Below are 6,322 nucleotides of genomic sequence, written 5' to 3'. Positions count from 1 at the left end.
CTCCACACGGCTGGATTCCTGGCCTAGCATGGGCAGGCTGTCCACACAGGGCTTGGTTTTACGCCCAGTCCTGGGCACAGGCACCTGTGCTAAGCAGGGACGCAGCAGCAGGCTCAGCATGGGAGGGGTTGTTCCAGGGATGGGGTCACAGCATAGGCATGTGTGGCAGCCCTCATGGCACACCAGACCCGGGTACAGCACCCAAACATGCACCCCAGGACGTGGCGTATCATCAGGAGCCACTGGGTGGCATCCGTTCAGCAGGACCCTCACCTGCCAGAACCAACACTCCTGCCATTCAGGCCGTGACCTGGAGGGAGTAACTTGTGCTGGACACCCCCGAGGCACCACTGCATTACATGCACAAGCCCCATGGCCCAGGGGTCCCGCCCTCAAGTTGAGGCAGTGGGTTTTACACCAATCCTCCCCTTTCTTGGAACCCAGCTGCCGCCTGTGAAAGGGCGAATGCCCCCAATGGCCACCTGCAGCCTGGATGTCCCGACAGGCTGGTGTAGCCGGGGTTCAATTAAAATGGTGCACGGCGGGGACGCCTGGCAGGAGCAGCGAGAGCACCGTGAGACTGGCAGGCCACACATCATCTCCCTAGAGCACCTAAGGGTGACGGGCTCGCCTGCCTCAGTGAGACGGGCATCAGACCCAAAGAAATTGTTTGCATTATTTTATATAAATTACAACAAAACAAGTTAAATTTTTGAAAGAGACTCAGTTCTTGACCTTGTGTGTCAGGTAGCAGGCCGGCTGGTTCCACTGGTGACTTCGTCTGGGGAACTAAGACAACCCCAGGTCAGTCCGGCCCAGGAGGGCAAGGCAGGCCAGTCCCGGCTCCTGACCCGGACTTCACACCCCATCCTGCCAGCCCAGGCCCACCCCAGGGCCCAGAAAGGCAGGTGAGCTGAGCAGCTGGTGCCCTCAGCTCCCGTTTCACAGCTGCGAGAGGCCATTCCCAGGGCACTGCTGCTGCTGGCCTTGGCTGGAATGGCCTGGGCACCTGTCCAGGTGGCCCTTATCCCCTGGACTCCTGGGAGACAGAGGTCGGTTACCTGCCCTGCAGCTTGCTGTCGTCAGTAGCTCCTAAGCTCCCAATAAGCTCTTGGCCTGAGGAAACACCCTCCCTTGGTGGTTGCAACAGCTTCTCCAGGTTACGTTGACAGAGGACAAGCGAACAACACCTTGCGTCCTGGAACAAAGCACACACACCTCTCTGGCTTTCCGAGGGCGGTCCACCCACCCTCCAGGACCAGTCAGCCAACTCTGTGACCAGACCTTCTATGCTCTCACACATGCCATGCCGGGCACACAGAGCTGCATAGAGGGGGTCCTGCCCCAGGGAGGACAGGCAGTCAACAGATGATGTGACAGGTGGGGCAAGTGGCCTGATGGCAGCTGAGGACATTGGACAATTGGGATGACTCCCTGGGGAGGGACGGGGAGCTGAGCAAAGACAGGAGCGAGCACTGCTGGCAGAGAGGCCAGCTCACAACCTGTGAGCTGGCTGAGGCCAGCAAAGACCACCTGGTGACCATCAGGCAGGCCATCCAGAGGCAAAGCTCCGTATTTGAGGAATTTAGAAGTAATTAAACTTCTCCATCATCTAAAGTTGGCACCTGGTTCCAGGCCTCCTTTCAACCTAACGTTTATAAGTAACTAGAATTTCTATACATCTCTGGAATGCATGGCTGATGAAACTCAGTGTGCACCCCCTGCCGTCACTAAGGCACCAGAATGTCTACAAATGTAGCATTTATCGTGCGAATCACCCTTCAGCTCCCGCCGTGAGGTCCAGAAATGCTCCTAAGGAAAATCCCCAGTGGTGCCGAGTCCTCCGGCAGAGGCACCCACTGCCCTCCTCTGCAGCATTCTTTCTTCCTAATAAAACTTTCCTCTTCCAAACCCATACTGTCATTGGTAAATTCTTCTTACCAGCCCGCGAGTCGGCCACTTCCCGATGCTGGGACTCCAACACCTCGCCCGGCACCTTGGTTGTGCATGTGGGACTTCAGTGGGATTTCTCCCTTTTTTTTTTTTTTGCGACGGAGTCTCGCTCTGTCGCCCAGGCTGGAGTGCAGTGGCCAGATCTCAGCTCACTGCAAGCTCCGCCTCCCGGGTTTATGCCATTCTCTCGCCTCAGCCTTCCAAGTAGCTGGGACTACAGGCGCTGCCACCTCGCCAGGCTAGTTTTTTGTATTTTTTAGTAGAGACGGGGTTCCACCATGTTAGCCAGGATGGTCTCAATCTCCTGACCTCGTGATCCGCCCGTCTCGGCCTCCCAAAGTGCTGGGATTACAGGCTTGAGCCACCGCACCCAGCCGATTTCTCCCTTCTTTTCCCTCCCTGCTTCCCTTGATGATCTGGTTCTTTACTCGGGAACTGAGGGCCCTGGCCAAGACCACTCTTCAGTGGGATCCTGAAGCCCTAGAGAAGAGATATCCTTCCATCATTGCCCTTAGGGGTGAGGAATTAGCCAGGGTTCTTTTCTATTTTCAAACCGCCAGGGAACCAGCTTGAGTACTCTTCGGCAATTGAGGGTTTCTGGCCAAGGGCGCTACCTGGTGTTACCTCAAGGCCAAGACAAAAGAGCGAATTTACTATTGCCCTTTGGGGTGGCAAGTCCACTGTCACTTAATGCCCTGTAAACCACGCCTTGGAAACGAGCAGCAGTGACCCCCACTCTGCGCAGACACACCCCACTGGTTGCAGACCCACTTTTGGATTCCACTTCAGGCGTAAACCGCATCCCAAGTTACGGGTGAGTTCTCCTTCCCCTTAGGTCTGAGCTGACCACTCAAACACGGCACACCTGGAGTGGTCATTCAGGCAAGGGCAGGCCCTCCATCTGTGGTGGACACCCCCGAATAGAGTGAGCCAAAGAGGCGAGGTCCAAGTCCCTCAGGGACACCTCGGGAATCTTGCAGTACCTGATGTGAACCCAGCATGGGTCCAATTCATTCTTCAATTCCGTCTACTCGCCCTTGGATTGCATTCTTCAAAACTGGTCTCATTTTGACCCACAAACTCTGAAAAGGAAGCATATGGTTTTCTTTTGTAATATATCTGGGGTTCAATATATGCTCCCCAATAATTTATATTGGCCTCTTAATGGGGCCCTGGATTGGAATATTATTTTACAACTAGACTCATTTTGCTGGAATCTCAGAAAGGATGCAGAGGTCCCATGTGGTCAAGTCTTTTTGGCTTTATCCCAAAACCCAAAATTACACAGAAATTGTCACATATGCTTCTAAGGAACTTCCTCCCTCCCCGATTCTGATGTCTTAGATGACCCTTCCTTTTGCCCATCACACTCTCTGCAGCCTGCTCCCGCTTCACCTGCACCCTCTCCATCTGCTCCATCCCCCAGTCAACCCTCCTGCCCCCATGACCAGATACTCTATCCCTCTCACATACTCACACATGCCACTAGCAAAGAGTCCTCAGAAGATCCCACAAGCGTTTTACCTCTCCACAAGGTGGCAAACGGAGATTTGGGAACAATTCGAGTTCATGTCCCTTTTCCAATGTCTGATCTTTCTCAAATCCACACTGGGTTCATTTAGCTAGGATCCCACTAAGTTCATTCAAGAATTTTGAGCTTTAGTTATTGTCTTTGATTTAATCTGGCAAGACATATTTGTGGTGTTAACTACTTGTTGTTCCCATGAAGAAAAATCACACATATGGTCTTTAGCTCAAGCTGGGGCAGATAAAGCTCACGCTCATAATCCTAATGCTAATAGAGCTGGGAAAAATCTGTCCCCAACACAGAACCCACTGGCAATACCAGGCTGCTGAGGTGGTCCAGACAGAGGCAGGGGCAGATGAGATTATAACTTACTTGTTGGAAGGAATGAAAAAAGATCTAATAAACCCTGTTAATTTTTCTAAATTACGAGAAATCACTCAGGAGCCACCTGAGAACCCCTGCTCTTTTCCAAACTAGACTGGTGTAGGCCATGCATAAATACACCAACTTAGACCCCAGAACCCCTGAGGGCCAAGGCTCAATTGGAGGAGGAAAAATGGCATGGTCAAGCTACTGACATGGCAACAGCATTGGCACATTCTTTTCATTTGCTACTAACCCCAAGGCTTGTCCCTATAACACTAGCAGAACAAGGGCCTGTCATTATTTCAGGAATCCAGGACACCGGAGTACAGAATATCCCAAACCTCTGAGTTACAAGCTGCCCCCAGGACCCTGTCCTTACTGCACACAAGAGGGTTGTTGGAAGCGTGCATTTCCCTCTCTCCCCCACGACAGGGCGTGGGACACATCTTCCTTCTGGGCCATCACAGCCACAGCCGTGCCAACCTACCCAACAAGGGAGTCCTGCAGAACAAAGACAAGGATGAGGGCAAGGATGGCACCTCTCACTCTCTCCAAGCCTCTGAAAGTCATTCTCCAAATGACTGACGGGGCTGTGTGGCCCTAACCTCTCTGTCTCGATGGAGGAGCCCTGGGGAAATCTGATTGAGACTGAACAAGAGGCAACGTTCCTCGGAGATACAGGGGCCAGTTATTCAGCTTCAAACACTTACTGTGGCCCAATGCGCTCGTCCTTCATTTTCCTCACAGGTGTGGATGGAAAACACCGACGAGGCTGCTTCACACCACCACTCCCTTGTAAAACGGAAGGCTATTCCTTTACCCACTCCTTTTTAGTCCTGCCAAACTGCCCTGTTCCATGATTAGGGCATGACTTACTCACAAAATTACAAAGCTACTTTGTAGCTAAGGCTTCACCTTCTCGCTGTTGTAACTCACACATCACCAAAAGAGCTGCTACAATCTATAGAACCTCACATTCTAAAACAAGTGCCATTTGAGGTTTGGAAAACTATTCCTGGCCGTTCAATATCAGCTGCTCCTGTCGTCATTCAGCTTAAAAATCCCAGTAAGTTCCCCAGAACCCCCCAATACCCCTTGAAACCAGAAGCATGAAAAGGGCTAAAACCTCTAATAACAAAAATGTCTAACCCGTGGATGAGTGTACCCATGCAGCTCGCCTTGCAACACTCCTGTTTTAGCTGTAAAGAAACCAGATGGCTCCTACCTTAGAGTCATCACCGAAGCTGTTATTCCTATTCATCCTGTTGTCCCAAACCTTTGTACCCTTTTTGGACAGATTCCCTCCACCACAGCTTGTGTTACAGTTCTTGATCTTAGGAATGTGTTTTTCTGCATTCCTGTATGCTCAGATAGCAAATATTTGTTTGCTTTTGAATGGCAAGACCCAGATACTCAAATAACTCAAGAGTTAACTTGGACAGTTCTCCCCCAGGGATTCAGAGATAGCTCCCACCTTTTTAGACAGGCCCTAGTTAAAGACCTGTCCACACTGCAACTTCTCCCAGATGGCAATCTACTCCAGTATGTAGATGACCTATAATCTGTAGTCCTAGCAAAGCTGCTCCAGACCAAAACACAGTATTAGTACTAAACAAACTTGCTGATTATAGGTACAAAGTATCTCCTTCTAAGGTACAAATCTCCACACAGGGTGTTCAATTTTGGGGTCTTATCTTAACTCCCAGCACAAAGAGCCTCTCTAGCACTTATAAAGATCTTATCTTAGGCCCGGCACAGTGGTTCACACCTATAATCCCAGCACTTTGGGAGGCCGAGGCAGACGGATCACTTGAGGTCAAGAGTTCGAGACCAGCCTGGCCAACATGGTGAAATCCCATCTCTACTAAAAATACAAAAAAAAAAAAAAAAGTGAGCTGGGCGTGGTGGCAGGTGCCTGTAGTCCCAGCTACTCAGGAGGCTGAGGCAGGAGAATCACTTGAACCCAGGAGGCGGAGGTTGCAATGAGCCAAGGTCATGCCACTGCACTCCAGCCTGGGCGACAGAGTAAAACTCAGTCTCAAAAATAAATAAAATAAAATAAATAATAAATTTAAAAATAAAATATGAAATATAAGATCTTATCTTAAACATGACAACTCCAGGAACCAAACAACAGCTTTGGTCCTTAGGGGGTATGGCCAGGTTTTGCAGAATATGAACTCCTTCCTTTGGATTAGTAGCAAAACCTTTATATGAAACCCTCAAAAGAGCTGAGGAACAACCTATCACGTGGGCTAATAACATGAAGCTCTAAGGACTTTAAAACAGGCTTTCATCTGAGCCCCGGCCTCAACCTTACCAGATCTGACCAAGCCATTCTTTCTGAATGTACATGAATGAAGGGGAAGTGCTTTGGGAGTTTTAGCCCAAGATCTGGGGCCCTCTAAGCTCCCTGTAGCATATTTTTAAAAACGTTTACTTGGTATCCGAGGAATAGCGCCCCTGCTTACGAGG

At 50.4% G+C, this 6,322-nt stretch overlaps 1 long non-coding RNA gene across 1 annotated transcript; it reads right to left on the bottom strand.

The window, feature by feature from the left end:
* Positions 1–724: 724 nt before the first annotated feature.
* On the bottom strand, positions 725–3,570 carry LOC104673092. The gene is made up of 4 exons (XR_749472.2): positions 3,431–3,570; positions 2,937–3,035; positions 1,062–1,198; positions 725–789 (listed from the first exon to the last, which is right to left on the bottom strand). It is a non-coding gene; the product is annotated as an uncharacterized LOC104673092 (long non-coding RNA).
* Positions 3,571–6,322: the final 2,752 nt, after the last annotated feature.

The sequence above is a fragment of the Rhinopithecus roxellana genome, chromosome 14 (assembly GCF_007565055.1).
Source record: "Rhinopithecus roxellana isolate Shanxi Qingling chromosome 14, ASM756505v1, whole genome shotgun sequence".
Lineage (NCBI taxonomy): Eukaryota > Metazoa > Chordata > Mammalia > Primates > Cercopithecidae > Rhinopithecus > Rhinopithecus roxellana.
The sequence above is the reverse complement of the archived record's forward strand: the minus strand, read 5'-3'. Positions and strand labels throughout refer to the sequence as shown.